This window comes from Amblyomma maculatum, unplaced genomic scaffold (assembly GCF_055883805.1).
Source record: "Amblyomma maculatum isolate TAMU_Amacu unplaced genomic scaffold, ASM5588380v1 scaffold_18, whole genome shotgun sequence".
Taxonomy (NCBI): Eukaryota; Metazoa; Arthropoda; class Arachnida; order Ixodida; family Ixodidae; genus Amblyomma; species Amblyomma maculatum.
In genome coordinates this window covers 7,898,508-7,915,959 of record NW_028146743.1, presented here as the reverse complement: position 1 = coordinate 7,915,959, position 17,452 = coordinate 7,898,508, and the positions used below count along the sequence as shown (strand labels likewise).

Sequence of the window (17,452 nt, the reverse complement as noted above, 5' to 3'; positions counted from 1 at the left end):
ACCATAACCGAAAATGGCACGCTGTTAAGAACATTCTTCGTCATGTCGTTGTTGACCTCAACAGCCTCATAAACTAACAGCCTTACTGACAAAATGGAAGAGTCGCATCAAGTAGCTCATTGCCAGGTTTTGCTGACGATGACATTCATGGGCATGCAGACAATGAATGATTGAACGTTTCAGCAACACTGCTGTAAGGACATCCTTGCACTTCATATCGGTATAAATGATGCCCCATTCCTACTCAATACAGGCATCAAACACACGCATTTCCATCTTCATTTCTTACGTAGGCATTTCAACAATGTACTAGTGTATTATGTTTCAGCTTTTATAAAAGCCCAAGAACGGTAATATATGTGAGGCATGTGGACCCTACAGTAACTTATCTTGCAAAGAGCAGCGCGGCTCAGTGTCGTGAATTCGACGTCTCGCAGCAGACCGGCCTCGACCTGTGTCATGCCTGTGTGCAGCCGAGAATGCCGCCAGAAGAAAGCATCATGCCAAGATCCCAGGTAGGGATGTTCATGGCCAAAATCATGTTGGCATCTCATATCTGAAACAGAGACATCACTAGGCTACTCGTAGACGACCGATGTGCCGTCGACAAACCCGACGACGCCGGCTATGCTGCCGTGACGAAGGAAGCCTCTCTTCTCCGCCGCCCTAGCTGCACGCCGCCGCAAACGCTTTCGAACTGTCGGCTGCGCGAGGCCGATGTTCGCCTCGTTGCCAGTAGCGGTTTGGAAGCCACTAGCAGTTCGGAAGAAGCGCAGTGCACACATTATCTGCCGCCGCACAGACAGCGCACTCGGCCGCACACACCTATCTCAGTTCATCGCGTCGCACAGTCACTGTACTATATCCTTCTCCAGTAGCAACATGCTTCGAAACATCTCTCCGGACACGTAAAACAGTCTTCGCACACAGTCCTTCGCCGATGATAGCGTCGGGGCGCCGCCGCTACCGCCTCACGAGAACGCCGGCCGCCATATAGATCGCCGCCATTTTCCCTTTGCGAGCGCTCACAAACGAGTTGTGAGCGGCTCGCGTCGTTCACAACCCCCGCTCACAATTGGCCCGTAGCCAACGTCATCACTTCAAGTGTGTTCATGACGTAAACAGCAGACGTCGATGATGTAAGGAACGGCCACTCCCGCCGTGTTGCCGCTGGCCAATAGAAAGATTGTGAGTGTAATTGTGAGTGTGAGCCGTCTGTAATTCGGCCCCTGCTCGCGAAGCACGGCGCCGCGCTAGCTGCGCCGTGCAATTTTCACCGCTCTGGCGACATCCATTAGATACTTTTACTTTATCGCTCCCATTTACCGCGGCCGTCTACCGCTACCACACACCATCAGCATAGTACGTGTTGATTGGTCCCCACGTGCGGCGTCCGCCGAAATTTGACGGGAACGTGGCGCCATTGGTCGCTATCGGGGTGATCTGCGCATGCCTACTGACGCTCGCGCGGTAGCAGTAGCGCTAAACTAAAATTCTCTGTTAGAGAGATTTAGCTTACCGTGATCAGTGATCCGCTACCGTGACCCTCTACCGCACGTGGGTGGGGCGCATAAGCTGATTGGTCCCGACGCGTCAGGTCTATGCGCCGGCATCTAGTATATGTCGCCATCTATCGGCGCCAAGGGAGTCTGGGCAAGCACTGTGGAACGCGTGGTGGTGAATCACGGTAAACTAAATCTCTCTGTTAATCTTTTCTGTACACTGTAATCTGTACACTGCGTCTGACGGTTCGCTCATCTTTCAACCGCGCTGAAAACATTCACTGCTGTAAAAAATGTACGAGCTCCACAAGTGTTTTTATTACAATTATGAGGCACGGCAGCAATGCTGCCTGCGTTTCACAGTGATCTCCAAGAAAAATAATGTGGTTACACATTTGTTAATTGAGATGACGAGCGCCAGCTATGAACGATGCCAAGTGCGAACACGGGTAGAAGCATATCAAAGGTATTCGCATTTAACGGCAAAGGACCTTGCTCGAGCTACAACAGGGGTGCAATGCCAGGTGGCCCGAGATCTGAACTCGTCTGAGTTTACCGAAATCTGAGCGACGGTAGCCAGTGAAACCACAGCACAGAAAGCGCTAAAGCAGCAGGCAATAAAATATCGAGATAAAGTCACGTATGTCAACACGAGAGCACCCTGAGCGTGCTCTTTAGGTCTTCTCCGGGTACGAACTTGGTCTTCTCCGGGTACGAACGCGAGACTGGCCGCCCACGTTAATATTTCCTGTTTTTAGAACAGAAGCGAATTCTTGGCCCCAGGAGCAGAGTTGACACCTGCATCGCCCTGTCTTTCAGTATTGTTCTCGCGGTCAATCTTCCTTCCGTCCAAGCCGACGTACGAGGACTGAACAGACATGTTTTACAGGCATCAGCTTACGAATGGTTTCTTTCGACCCCTCCTCTATCTTTCCTCCGTCCAAGCCGACATGTGAGGACTGAAAATAGATGTTTTACAGGCATCAGCTTACGAATGGTTTCTTTCGACCCCTCCTCTATCTTCCCTCCGTCCAAGCCGACATGTGAGGACTGAAAAGAGATGTTTTACAGGCATCAGCTTAAGAATGGTTTTTTTCGACCCCTCCTCTCTATCTTCCTTCACATCGTGTCACGAGGCGACCAGGGGGCCGCAGCTGGGTAGGGCCGGCCGTTTCTCAGAGCTATGTGCTTATTGATGAACTGGCGATTGCCGCCAGTCGAGTCACTCTTAGAGGATGAGTTCGCGGCCTTCATTGGCGTGTTTTCACCAAATGCAGAACAGTCGTTCGCAAAAGTGGTATGCAACGCGCAGCGAGTGGCGGAACTCGGGAAAACTGCATCTTAAAGCCTTATAGCGAAATCGACAAATGCATGTCTATAAAATGAAGCACCGCTAGATTGTCTCCATTCCAGATACCTGTTGCTAGGTGGCGTTTCAATGCAGTTTTCCCGAGCTCTGCCGACGGCTGTGTGTTTATCACTTCCGCCCACGACTGTACCTACGTTGTTTTGGAAATTTAACTCCTGCCTACTTTTCCTTTTTTTTGCGTCCCTGCCCATTGGTGTTTGAGCACCGTACTTTTATATGCTTCTATTTACAGAATACGAGCTGCAGCGTAGAAAGCGTTCGAGGTTTCGTCTTTCGTGGTCTCCGCGGACGCTTGGTTGCTATTTTTCCTGCCATGCGTCTATCCGAAATTTTCGCATGGAGGGCGACCGTGTTCTCGAACTGTCTAAAAAGCAGAAAGCTACAATAGCTGCAAAACACCCATATTTTAGTGAGATATAATTGCATAGGCGGACCTTCAATAAAAAGGTAAATGCGAGAGCAGTGTGACTGATACCTTGAAAGGCACTAATTGTAATATAAGTGAGGTCCATTAAGGTATGCTGACACCACAGGGCAAATATTCATAATTCCCAAGCCTAACATTTGTTTTATTTTTCTGCCCCTCTATCTCACTGCATCAATAACGCGACCATATGCGTAAAAGCTTATACCCAGCCAACGTCCATTACGCCAAAAAGCTCGAATATCTCCGACGTCGCCGTCAACTAGAGAACTTAGTTGTATATCGGCCTTTAATTATTTTGTTGCGCAGAGGAAGGAAAACTTTAGTCAGTTTCGCGGGTCTTCGGGAGACCGTGCCCAAAAAGCATTAGTGCTCCATCTCTCTGGCAGGAGTTTTCAGAAGAAAAGGCTCAATATGTCTTTGTTTTATTTTCTTTCAGCATATGGTGATGAACTCCAATAAACCCATTATGCCAGTTATGATTCCGGGAATTGACAGCATGCAGATTCGCGTCGTACTAAGAACGTATTACACTATGAAGTGTGGCCAGGACCTGGCAAACGTCTTTCAGAAAGGTATTTTTTATCATTGATTCGTTTCCTCTACCGCAGCTGCTAAGGGAGGCATAAGATGCGAAGATATCGTTCCCGTTTGATGCGGGGGTTGTCGTGAATCTGTGCTGGATGAGCGAAAAAAAATACGATATGCAACAGCTGACTGACTCCAAGCAACTAATTCAATTAAGGACGTGACGATAGCAAATAAATAAAGATATGAACAACGTTGCGTCGATATGCTTTCGCTTGTTTGATATTTGATGAAAGGCGAATGAGGCAGCGACAAAACTTTCTGGCACCTGTCCGGCTTGAAATCCCTTCCACAAACACTGCTAACAGTAGCGCTTGAAAAAAAAAATATTTTGGTCTCATTTCGGCGCCAGTGAATCACCGATATGGTAGCGATAGCTCTTTACCCACTTACAGCTGACAGGATCTGCTCTTGGAATCGAATGCTTACCAGTGAATGACCATGGATGACACATTGTCACCAAATAATTATGAGGACCGTACAAAACAAATATAAGGGTTCAACGCTGCTGAACCAAATATTGAGTGAAAGCATTAGCTGCGGGTGACTGAGAGTTCTTCTTCTTATGTTTCTCTTCTTCCTCAGGCCACATATAAAGCCCCGCTTTAACCAAGCTGTATGAACGGGCCTTAGTGGCCTATAGGGGTAACGTGAATGCCAGGGTCTGAGCAGGCTGATTCAGACATAACCGTCCCATGTTTGGCGCGGATTTCGAATATTTTGCTCGTAGACACTAAAGACAACGCCAACGACGACGAATAGTGAACGATGTTCGACCAAGCCGGCTAAAAATTAACCCTGTAACTATTGTGGAAATTTAGTTTGACAGAAAATTTCAAAGAGAATTTAAGACAACTCTTGGTGTTGAACAGGGTCTATTCTTAGCCGAATTTTCCAAGCATCGTTAAGTCTCCGTCGTCGTTGTACTCGCCTTTCTGTGCGAGTGACGCAAAAGCATGCAGCTTTACTCCGCTAGTTACATCCACATTCATTCTTCAGGCATGTATTGGCCTGATGAGTGACAAATACGCCGTAGTGCTTGCACACCACGAATAATGCAAATGCAGAATGGAGTATCGGAGAAGCAACAGCAGCTTAATGTCAGCTCTCGGACGTGATCAAGCAGCAACACGGTGCTGTAAATGAAACAGAAGGCCTTAAAAAGATGGAATGTACACCTCCAATAACACAAAGTAGTGTGTCGTATCAGCAGTACGGTCAGGCTTGAGGATGGAAAAGACACACAACAAAACGTGTGCTATTAAAAATTTTAGAGCACAGCTCTTTGGCGCCCGTTCCTGCGGTTCGCGTCGGCATTGGCGTCCCTGTAACCAGCTCCGCAGCTGGGGCAGCGCGCGCTCCTTCCTACTCCTATCTCTCTCTCTCCGTGAAGTTTCAGGGCAAATGCTTTGTTGCAGCTGCTGCAAAGGCAACCACATACTTTAAAGCTGCTGAGCGTCAACCAGTGCAGCAACTGATGACGATGCATATGTGCTTATATCATTTACTACTTCGGCCAAGGTCCTCTGGTGACGTCGTTGTGGGGCTGCTGAAGTTTTTTGATGCGCTCTTGAAGCAGCTGGTACTTCTTTCGAGGATGGGGATGTTCTTGGTGGCAGTATTGCGGCTAGCACAGGAAGCTGCAAGATGCATTAAAACAATTGAAAGAAATGCGTGCCATATTGCATAACATCGCTACCAGTATATCTCATGTATAGTACCCATTTATCAAGATGGCAATAATAACCTCTGTAAGCTCATAAATAAGCGCAATAAAAGGAAAGTGGACATTATAAGAAACACTATTGAATATTTATGTTACCCTTCGATGTTGACAATTCACCTAGAACTCGTGCGCTTTATTTAAAGTTCTATTCGAGCATTATAATAAAAATGGCTATAACGTGTCAGAGGAACAAGTGTATTCTACCAATGTATTAGAAAAGGTAACACAAAAGAACCGAGGAATGCCAACGAGGAATTCACAGCATGCTGCTGGGCTGGCAGAGGCACGAGATGTCACCGCCGTCTCGGCAGCATCATTTATCAGCAACACTTCATTTGAACATATTCTTTTAATGCAGCCAAGTAAATCACGTAAAACTATGGGCCACGCGCCTACTCGTCAGTAACAACTCCTCGAGTGAATTCATGTATTTAATGCTAGTTAATGCGACACAGTAACCGAAAGAGCAGCAAACCTAACAGAAGGAAGGCTGTGCAGAATGTCAGGTGCGCCCAAAAAGGAATTTAAATGCTAGCTTGCTCACATGCCGAGCTAAAATTAAAAAGCGACACATTCAGACGCCGTTCGCGCAGTGCATGCCGCCACATGCACCGAGTGAACCTCTCTCCGGAAAAGCGCTGACGCAGCACCGTCCGAGAAAATTTGCACGGTACAAGCTTTGCCGCAACCAACACAACGACGTGCGCCTAATCTGATACACTAGAAACTGCGCACATATTGTGTGTCGTTTCCAAATGACAAGAGGAAGACGGGACTGTACGTTTCCTCCATCCGTGCGACGATACAACGAAGGCACCGCTGAACCGTCATCTTCCCGCACGCAAGCCCATCACGTTCCGGAAGCTTCCGCCGGGTTTACATCAGCAAGAAAGGCCGCTAAAAATAAAGTGCACTATAATTACTGCGCAATAACTATGCTGCGTTCTTTTAAAGAAATCTATAAGCTAAATTTCATCAACATAATAATGTACAAATGTTTTGTTTTTGCTTTTTACTCAGTAGGGAATGGGTTTCCTTCCCCAGTTGGTTCCAAGTAACGCGACCATGCGATGGGTCTTGACGCCGCTTGCGAGTCAAGAAAGGGGGTCTACTTTTCGGCTTGGGATGCACGCACTGTTATCCGCTGATGCAGAGCCGGCGCTTCGGCAACCGGAGAACACCGTCGTCCCCACGCAGGAAGATGGGGGGGAAAGGGAGTACACGCATCCACGAAAGGTGGCGCCAGGAGCGCGCGCAGCAGTTGGAGAACAGGCACTGTTGCCGCCACGGAACACAAAAAAAGGGGGGAGGGGTACACGCAGCGGAGAACGGTGGGGACCGGAACACGCGCATAGAGAAAGGGTTTGGTAATGAGCGGACACTCCAATAGGGGAGAAAACCTAGGCCAGGGGGCGCTGCGCCGCTCTGTGCGTCAGCGCCCTCCATGGAGACCCCGTCAAAACCTCCGCGCAACGCGGCCGCGTCGTCTGCTCCCCGCCGCATCGAAAAGCATGCTGTCGTCTGCTCCGCGATGCTTTCCAGCAAGTGTTTGCGCGCGCGCGCTCGGTTGTTTCTCTCCTCCTCCGGCCGTGTTCTGGCCGCCGTCGCGCTCCAAAAAAGGGGGAAAAGAAACTGGAATGAAAAAGTGATGGCGCGCTTTTGCAGAAAACTTGAGTGGAAACGGTAACGGAATGGTTGTCGGCTTTTTTTTTAGGTATCTCGTACCGCTCGTATCTATAGTACCTCTCGTATCTCGTACCGCTCGTATCTCGTACCTCTGTTTGTAACTGGCGGTGCCGCAGCAGCCATCGCGGAACCACGTCGGCCTCAAGAAGCAGATATACGTCATTAATGCCATCACTTCGCGCTTATGAAGGAAAAACACATACGTCAATCGTTCGATCTATCCTCATACGCGATCCTGCTTCGGGAGCTCAAAACTGCGCATTCGCTAGAGGAGATAACTAGGAATTGCACAGCGTAGCTGGGGAATTAATACAAAGGTTTCCGTGGAGAGATGTCCCGCCTGCATGGAAAGTCGTCAGGCATTTCCTCGCTCTTCGTCTCGTGGAGAGAGGAAACTGCCGCAAAAATGGCATGCCTCGGCTTCCCGTCAGTGACCTAGGTCGTTAAGAAACCCCTCATCGTTAAAGGTAGATAGGTCATTGATTTCGGGTGTCAGTGCCGCAGCAGCGAACTGCGCCTGACCGCTGTCAGCAGGAACCAAAGGGTAAGGCGGTATGCTTTGTGTTTTTGCAGAGCCGAAAGCAGGCACCACGGCGCCGGTAGCATCGCCTAAAACGTCTCCCCAAAGAGTTGAATAAGCCCCTTTCAAGTGAGTAGTCACAAATGGAAAGGAAGCTCCCCAACCAGCGCCCGGAGCACCCGTCACTGTGTACACGCGTATCAATTCTCAGTGAGATGGCTGGACCCTTCATTCTGTGAACAACATGGACAGTGACATCAAGAGGGGCCGCCTCAAGTGCTTCAATATACCTCTCGCTTGCCTGTGCTTTCGGGCAGCAAATTCGCTTTCATGTTTTTTTTTAATGTCTGATTCTGCCAATAAGCGTTCTTTGAAAACAATGTCCGCGACGATCAAATAATCATAATTTCTCGCTTTCGAAGGAACCGATAAAAACATGCTTCCAGCCAGCCTCTATGTCAGCCGGGGCACAGAAAAAAGCAAAAAGAAGAAACCCCACTGGCAAAGAGCGCCGTATTTGCGCAAGCAGATGCGCGTCCATCCCCCCTCGTCCTCATTCTCCTTCTCCCGCTCCGCGTGAACGTGCGGCTCACTGTAGCACGCGCTGCTGAGCGAGCGGGCTGCGCAGACTCCGTAGACAGCCGCGCGCAGCGCGGGCGCGGATGCGCGTAGGTTTTGTAGTTCCTCTCCGCTCCGCTTAAAACCGAGCGCTGGTGTCGCGGAGCAAACTCCAGCTTTGGTTCCCTATAGGGACCAGCGGCCCAATTGACTGTAGCGCACCCAGCGGCAAGAGCTTGACGCACATCCGCTTTCGGTTAGAGGCGCGCAGTTTGAGTGCTAGCAAGCGCTGCTGTACTGTTGCGCCTTGTTGGCACATAATTATTGCGGAAGCAATAATACTCTAGGTTTGGAGACTTCAGCGTAGCGTGCCCGGTAGCCACGACTTACCCACGAGACGCTGTGACGTCACACCCCACGTGACAATAGGGTGAGAGCTGGGCTACCAACTCATGTGGTCGGCGTAGCGCGGTCGCAGCCAAGGCGCAGCGCTTGACATCACACCCCGCGTGACACAAAAGCGAGAGATGGGCAGGAGCTGCCAACTTCGGTCTATCGTTTCACGTGGGGCGTTTGTAGAGAGTTTTAGTTTCACGTACGTGGGAGCTTCACGTACGTGAAGCGCCTACGTGTGACCAGTGCGCATGCGCAGAACGTGAGGAGTCCGCGGGAGTTTCACGGACGTACGTGAGATTCGGATTTTCACGTTGGCGTCTTCACGTTGCTGGCGTACTCGTAGCGTTGACAACATGGCGGCGACCAGAGCGCCCACCTCACATCGATAACAGCTTCGTCGCTAATTCCTCGGCGTGATATCGTGTTCTAAACTGTTGTATTCGCCTTCAGTTTGCCCAATCTTACCCTCGCATAATGTTTCAAGTGACAAATAGCCTTTATTTTTTAGATAGAAGCACGATTTTACAGCTGTTAAGCCTGACGAAGAAGCTTTTGCCGTTGCCATAGCAATGGTCTCGCGAGATCACGCGAAGCACAGCGAAACCAGTGCCCCCTGGTGAAACTCGGAAGCTTGCGAGATCTCGTGAGATTTGGTACGGAAGGCGGAAAAATCAAGCGTGAGTCAGAAGCACGCCGTGGTCAGAAGTCAACAAAGACGTCGTCAATATGAGTGCTGCACCTCCGCGCCTTCGGTTCTCGAAGAACGACGACTTGGATATGCTGCGAGATGTAAGAGACTGCAATCCTTTTGAGGACAACATGCAGCGTGGAGCGCGGTGGGCGCAAATTGCTTTGCGCTTGACACAGGCACGGGGGAAGTTTTTTACCGCCCACACCGTGCGCGAGCGCACATGCCTCCTGCTGGACCAATATGCTGACAGGGACAGGAGAAGCCTCCGCAAGTAAGTCGCTTCGTCGTTTTACTTCAGTAAGGAGCGTAATATACATACAAACATTTCTCTTTTGCTTGGGTTAGGTCTGGTACCGAGGAGGAGTACTCCGAACTAGAGCAACTGTTGGAGGAAATATTGACCATAGCCAAAGAAAATGGGCACAAGACACGAACATTAAAAAAAACAGCGCAAAGCTGTGGTTCCCGAAGCTCGCCTGCTGCTGCGAGAAGTTCAGCCGCACTAGCAAGGGACTCCGCAGCGGAAGTGTACGCGGCAACGGACCTCGGCAGCATGCCTGACGTCGATGCAGGATTTAAGCATACCTGGAGTTTTTGTAGCGTCGGCCTTTTCTTTTTATCTACGTCTTCGCTTTTTACACAGCCAAATCTGCTTCACTGTTCTTATTATTCATTGCAGGCTCTGGACGTAAGGCGGTGGCGCATTTGGTAAGCCAAATGACCAATGATGCCGACTACTACTCCATACCGGACGATGATCCTTCGCCCTCCGTGTTTGGCACGGACGCTATCGTCGCGCCCGAGGTCATCCAAAGTTCGTCGAGAGACAGCAGGCCCTCCACACCTGTCATACGTGAAGACGACGTCTTCGATCCGCGGCCGTCTAGAAGCGAACCCACTCGCAGCACCGGTAAGTTATTTTCAGAGCACGTTGTAATCCACAGCTGTTTCATTTTGCAATTTACAATATACTGACTCCAGCATATCCTACCTGAATGCTCATGAAAGGAACTTGGAAATTGGTATGGCTATAAAGAGCCAAAAATATCAAACTGTTTCTATGAATAGAATAAGTTACCATAAAACTGATTGTGAAATCAATTTTACTCGCAGAGAAAAATGCTAAGGAATATTGAAAGTGCCCCTAGAAGTCACTCTTCCCAACCTCTGTTGGGAAGTATTGTATAGTAAGTATTGTATAATGAAAACAGACAACCTATACTCTCACTGCCTGTGTTCTTTTTTTTTATTACGTAAGCTTGCCAAGGCATATTATAAAAAAGATCATGTAAATTATTTTCCATAAGGAACCGGAGAAGGCTCCTGCTCTTATTGTTGTCGGTGAGCCATTTGGAGAAGTTCTTCGCCCTTGTTGCCGCCAGTTCCACTTCCTGCAGAATCTGTGTCCTTGATGCCCTTGTGGCTGCACAAGTCCACAGCAGGTGGCAAACATCCACTTCCGCAGCTGGTGTGGAACACTTCGGGCATGTGGTGGGTCCAATGTCGTCTTGGTTCACCATTACAACTTTGAAATAAAATAACAGCTATTCCCTATTACGGTCGGCATCCCTTCGTAAAAGGAACCTAGCTTATTAGTGTAGAAGCACACAACCTTGGTTAATGAAAACGTGTAGTACCAGTTATGGACAACAAATGATACAGAATGTTACCACACTTGTTAAACTTCTGTTGTAATAATAGTATTACTCTCTAAATAACTTCGAAAAAGAATTGAAATTGTTTTTCTTTGACAAAAATCCTTTCATCAGATGTATTTCTTGCTTTATGTAATTTTTATTGAGCAACCCTTTTCTGTTCATACCACACAATACGCATTTGGTTTCTTCCATCATTTCCTCTAATGTAACTTTTTTTTTTATCTTTAGGCTTTCTCGAGTGTGTACTTTCACTTATACCCGATGTCTCTTGTAGTTCAAATAGTTTTTTTTTTTACTTATTTCTAGAATCAGTTGATCTCTCCTTTCTAAACAAGCCATTCCTGTATTGTCATCCGTGGTTTTGTGCTGTTGCCATCATGTTGCTCTGCCTGCATTTTTTATTCTTGTTTTGATTTTGCTTCTTGAATTTCTGTACGCTATGCGGCTGGGAACTAGTAAAGCTGAATTTTCACTTTTTTTTCCTGCACTCCTTCACTTCATGAGTGAAAGACAGGATATATATATTATTGACGAAAGGAACAGTTTATGCAATAAGGTACTTTGAAAAATATTTGTGCTGATCTGTACAGCTGTCAGTGTTTCGTGCATCTGTTATGTTCATGTCAGCATACCTCATGCCCTCGTAGAATGCCTTGTACATCATGCAGAACAGTGTGCCAAACAAAACTACATCAACGCCAGCTCTGATTCACCATTGCTCTTGCTTTGCTGGAAACATGTCGCTGTACAGTTCACTGCTTAAGCTAGTACTCGATTTTGCCTTTAATTAGGGCTGTGTGGTTTTTTACTTGCCTTGTGTCTATGAGAAGACAAACAGCAATACTTAATGTGCTTCCCTTGTAATGAATATGGCTTGCCCAAATTCATCTCCAAATCTTTCTATGTGGACACTTTCTCGTGCTACTATAGAGGCTGATTTTTTTTTTTTACTCACTTCTATGCTCTACAGGGAAAAGAAACCAAGCTCGAAGGCTCGAGATAGCCGACTATGAATTTGTTGAAAAAAGAATGAGGCACGATGAATTCCTAAAGCAAGAAGACTTTTTGATCGAATCGAGACGCATCGCACTAGAAGAAGACCGCCTTCAATGGGAGAAAGAGAAAGCCAAACATGAAATGCATCTGAGGCAAGAAGAGTTGAAACAAAAGGCTGAAGAACGGGCAGAAGAATGTCGTTTACGTGCAGAAGAGCGTGCGGACGATAGGCAAGAAAGGGCAAACGAACGCCGCATGTTTTTTAGCATCCTGGAAAATCTGCTGACCAGGATTGCCCCCCAAGAAAACACTACGAAATGAGCAAATAAACATGCTTTGTGAATGCCGACGCTGGAATTGCTGCACATGTGAAAACATGTAAAAAAAGTGATCTGGGCATTGTAGGCATTTTAATGTTCAAACTTTCTCCATTACGCCCTCAGGGCACAGTTGTACATTACAAATGAGAGGGTTAAAATAAAACAAAACAGGCATGGTAATTACAGCATTGGTCCTTGTGTACGTGTCTTCCTTCTGTGATTGTGTTTTTTCGCTGCGGCTATGTCGAATGTAAGCTACCAACTCGCCCAAAAGCTTGTTTTACTGAATGGTAATTACACAAGGTACTGGAGATTTATGTGCTACAAGCAAAACAGGAGACAAATGTGTGCTCTTGTGTCATGTGGTTTGAGTGATCTGTCCCGCTGTGTTGATTGTAGTGCATAAATATCCAGTATTGGAAGCCATGACCTACAAAGCATAAAGAGACAGGCAAGTTATTTTTATGGCTGCAATTCAGAACATAAAATGACAGCGTTGCATTTAGGTAGTTGCTCTTAGCAACTGTGCACATCTACAAGGCAGCATTTTGAACAGCAAAACTATTCAGGTTGTGCTCGGCTGAATCAATTTGATTTCCTGAACATTCTAAAAACAGTGGTAAGGTGCTCGGCTACTGTTCCCAAGGATGCGGGATCAAATCCCGGCCTTGGCAGTCGCATTTCGATGGAGACGAAAAGCAAGGCGCTCGTGTGCTGCGCGATGTCAGTGCACGTTAAAGAAACCCAGGTGGTCTAAATATCCAGAGCCCACCACTACGGCGTCTCTCATAGCCTGAGTCGCTTTGGGACGTTAAACCCCATAATAATAAAATAAAAATAAATTGCAAGAAATTTTGTGAAAGTAATTTAGGCAGCTTGCAATTGGAATCTGCCATGTGCCCTCTTAATGCTTATTCAAGTTTGCATACAAGGTCACACAAGTGCTTAATATGCAAAATGCATGTTCACGGAGGCGAAAAGCAAGACGCCCATGTGCTGTGCGATGTCACTGCACGTTAAGAACCCCAGGTGGTTGAAATTTCCCCAGTCCTCCACTAAGGCGTCTCTCATAGCCTGAGCTGCTTTGGGACGATAAACCCCACAAACAAACCCCCCCAAACAAACAAACAAGCATGTTCATGGCATAGAATGTGATGTCAGGTACTCTAGCAAGCTAGGTGGATCAATTCCAAAGTATTGTGAAACCTGACTACCATACAGGCATGTGTGGGAGTTCGTCAGGATCGTTGCAGCTTTATTCATGTGTGCTACTTGCTGACGTAGCAGTTTTTGATTTTTTTTTTAAATCAAGGAAGGCGAACTCGGCTACCACTTTCCCGAATCCCCACTCAACCGATTTCCGAACACGACTCATGGAGTAGTTGAACGCCAGCTGTGTGGCCGTCAAAGAAGAGCCACCGTAGGGCTTCATCAGGAGTGGCTTCAAAGGATAGGCAGGATCGCCGTATAGCACAAACTTATGATGCCCAACCAGTTTCTTCAGTTTGGTATACAGGCCGCTGGTCTTGAGTATCCCTGCAAGAATAATGATAACAGAGGTTCACTCCTACAGAACTGCAAAACTACATCAATCGCACTGAAATTGGCACATAAACTGAATATTCATGCTACATAACATGCAAGCAGCTTTTAAGTGTTTTATGAAATCATCTAAACTGTATATATATTACTGTTTGCTGTATTGGTACATGGCACACACACCATTTCAGAAATAGAAAGGAGAAAAATGCTTATGTTAGCAGTACAGCTGTTTTTCTCTGTGCCTTCCTGTAATTATATTTATTCTAAATATAGCACACTTATATGGTGGCTGTAATAACTGCTGCTTGATGAGAAACTAAACACCATATACTGCTTATGAAACTATAGCCTTACAGCTGTGATGTCTACTATGATAGCACAATTTTCTTCAGTATTGAACAATAAACTAGATACCTGCATCATGCCGCCTTCCAGGATAAGGCCCGTCAAGTTGGCACACAATCCCATTTGGGCACATCACCGACTGGTATTTTACCACGTGCATGCGCTTGTGGGCCGAGAAGTATTCACGCTGGTTCCTTGTTGGTCGGCATATGGGGCGAGCTGTACCGTCTATAAATACCCAGCAGTTGGGTAGAACGGCACCACGGTTTTGTACGGCCTGCAAGATAACAACATGAAATGCAAGCAAAACTTGAGTTTTGAATATCAGCAAAACAGGAGCATCAAGTAAGCTCTTTTACATGTGACGTTGAGTTACTGTTGACATAATTTCAACACTAACATAAATGTGAAATTTTTAATAATGTTGCACTTTTACATGAAATTAGCAAAGGTGAGGTGTAGAGTTCAGACTGAGAGACAGCCAAATAAGATTCCCCCATCAAAATGAAGTTTTTTTTGTTTTGTTTTTCTGGGGAGGGGAGGGGGGGGGGGTTAGTGTATAACATGCGACTACCATGTGGATCATTCCTCAAAGAGGAATTCCTGGAGAGAGAGAGATTCCTTTTTTATGAGTAGTCTGATTTCCTGGTACTCCTCGCTAGCCCCGTGTCACTATCGCTTTCATATTCTTTGCCCCAGCACATAGCTGGCTGAGGGAGGTGAGTAATACATCTCGATATGCCGCATTGTCATCTAATACAGCCAGTTTGCGTGTCCCACATTTAAGCAAGCATAATATAACGCAAGATACCTTACTGGGCGAAAAACTGACATTATGCAGGATGACAGGACACCTATCACCAGCTCCATGCAACACTGCTGCAGGGAATAAGTAAAACAATCAAGTCTACTTACACTTGCAAACTTCGCTAGGTGTGCAGGAGACAGCCAGTCGTGGTTGTTGCTGCCATTCAGCAGATTCTTGAAACTGTGGGCAATGTGATGCACTACTTGCGTCGCCACACTCGACATTACCGATGAGTGCCTCCCAAATATGGCTTCGAGGTCACACCACCTGTTTGGGTAGGCTAGGCGTCTAAGGGTTTTGCATAATGCCTCCCGACCTGGCACGGTGACGTTTTGTGCACTCTTCACAGTTTCCGGCACCTGAAGCGCACCAAACAGGTAATCAAAGTCCGCTTTATCAAACGGAACTGCTGCCTGAATAGTGAGGGCTCTATACTGTCAATATTGAGGAGTCCACGGTGCGAGCGGTAGCGCAAAAGTTCCGATTCTCTCTTTCTTCTGAAGTAATATTCAATATCCTCCAGAGAGCCTTTATAAAGATCCCGCTCCGCCCTCGACATCATGAAATCATCGATCTCCTCCCACGACAGCGTGGAGAGCAGGTAGCGGTTACACAGAATACTCCGAGGCATTGCTAAACGCAAAGGTGGCAAAGGTATAGAAGAACAGATGCGATTTACACAGGGCGAGGACGACCCGATGCACTGTCCCTCCAACGCAATTAAACAGGCTTGGCTTAGACTCGTCTTGTATTAGAATGGCTGCAACAGTGTCTGTATTTGTCAATAGATGGCGCTAGGAACGACGTGCAGCGTGCGTCGCAAACGTGTAACTATAAGGGTTCCAAACGACATGCGCGTCGGCTACGTAGACTTCTCACGTTCACGTCCGTGAACGCCTCACGTACGTGAAACTAAAACTGTCTTATGTCAGAATCAGGCTTCTAGGACCCTGGCATTCACGTTACCCCTATAGGTCACCAATACCGGTGTCACACGATAGCAAGCAAAAACTCTTTTACCTAAGCGGTCTTTTAGCGAGTTGAAAGGCTTGGATTCAAAAGGAGTTGCATAGTAGACACACGGCGCTGGTGATCTGTTGTTAGTTTCCTTAGGGAACGCATCAGATTCGTTCCAAAACCAACCCGCCCATTGCCGCTCCTGCTTTGATGAAAATAAAAAAAGCTGTGAACCATGATTTCGAGAGATTAAAATTCTAACCAGAAGTACGGACTGATTAGCTCGCGAGCTGGCAGAAGCCTTTTTTATCAAAGAGAGGGGGGGGGGGGGGGGGCAGGTGTGTCAGCGCGACTTCTATACCTTTGCATGAAAGTGAACATAGATTGTTGTAAAATACGAGATTATGACAGGCTTTACCTGAGGGCGTTTTTTTTTTTCTTTTTTCGTCCTACCTTCCAGGACATGCGCAGGCGTTCGCCGTCTTCGGGCTAGGTATGTGCACATGTATCTTTCAATAAACCTAGTTGGAGTCAGCGCCTGTCTCGTTCGTCTTTCTGTGTGTTCCGTCAAAAATTTAGCGTTGTTTTTTCCTTTGGCTAAACACGACTCAATCAAAAGCGCGGCGCTACATCTTGAAACAAAACCACTCAGGATATATCCAATAAATTGAAGTATCGCAACATATTGTTGCGGAGGAAGGAAGAAGAGGGTAGTGGCGTGGGCAGGAGGGCGCGTGCTAGGCCCGCTTACAGATTCATTAAACGTCATCTCACGACCATCGAGCATCTTTCTGTCCTCTGTTCTCCTGTTGTCATCGCTTGCCGCCACGTAACAATATAAATCAAGTACGTGTGTTACTACACATTGCTTATAGTAAATTTAGCTACAGTATGTTCACAAACGGTAAATTAAAAAAAAAAAAGATATCACTCATCCGCATCGGCGGTTACCATCATCACGTCATATCTTCAAACTGCACACGAGAGTGCTGTAGAAAAAGTGCATTATTGCTCCTAGTTAGCCTTCTACGAAGCATAAATATCTTTTTTGTACTGTGTAAACGTGACACAAAAATAAACTGCTGCTTCCTTTCTTTACTAAATGATAATCACTGTTGTCCACTGATGTGGAGGCTACGCCTTTCCAGCCGTAAAAGAGATCGGCGATCTCCGGTTTGGAAAAGACCGCTTTTGGAAAGGCGATTGAACTTTGTCGTGTGTTTGCGGATGAAACTCCTTTTGGGGAGGTGTCTTTTATTCAAATGCCTTTACAGTGCCCGTGTGACACGGGTATAAGGCACGTTCATACGGCTTCGTTAAAGCGGGGCTTTATATGTGGGCTGAGGAAGAAGAAAAAGAGAAGAAG

The 17,452-nt window shown here is 47.0% G+C and overlaps 1 pseudogene; it reads right to left on the bottom strand.

The window, feature by feature from the left end:
- Positions 1–13,571: 13,571 nt before the first annotated feature.
- Positions 13,572–15,760, bottom strand: LOC146171831 (uncharacterized; annotated as a pseudogene).
- Positions 15,761–17,452: the final 1,692 nt, after the last annotated feature.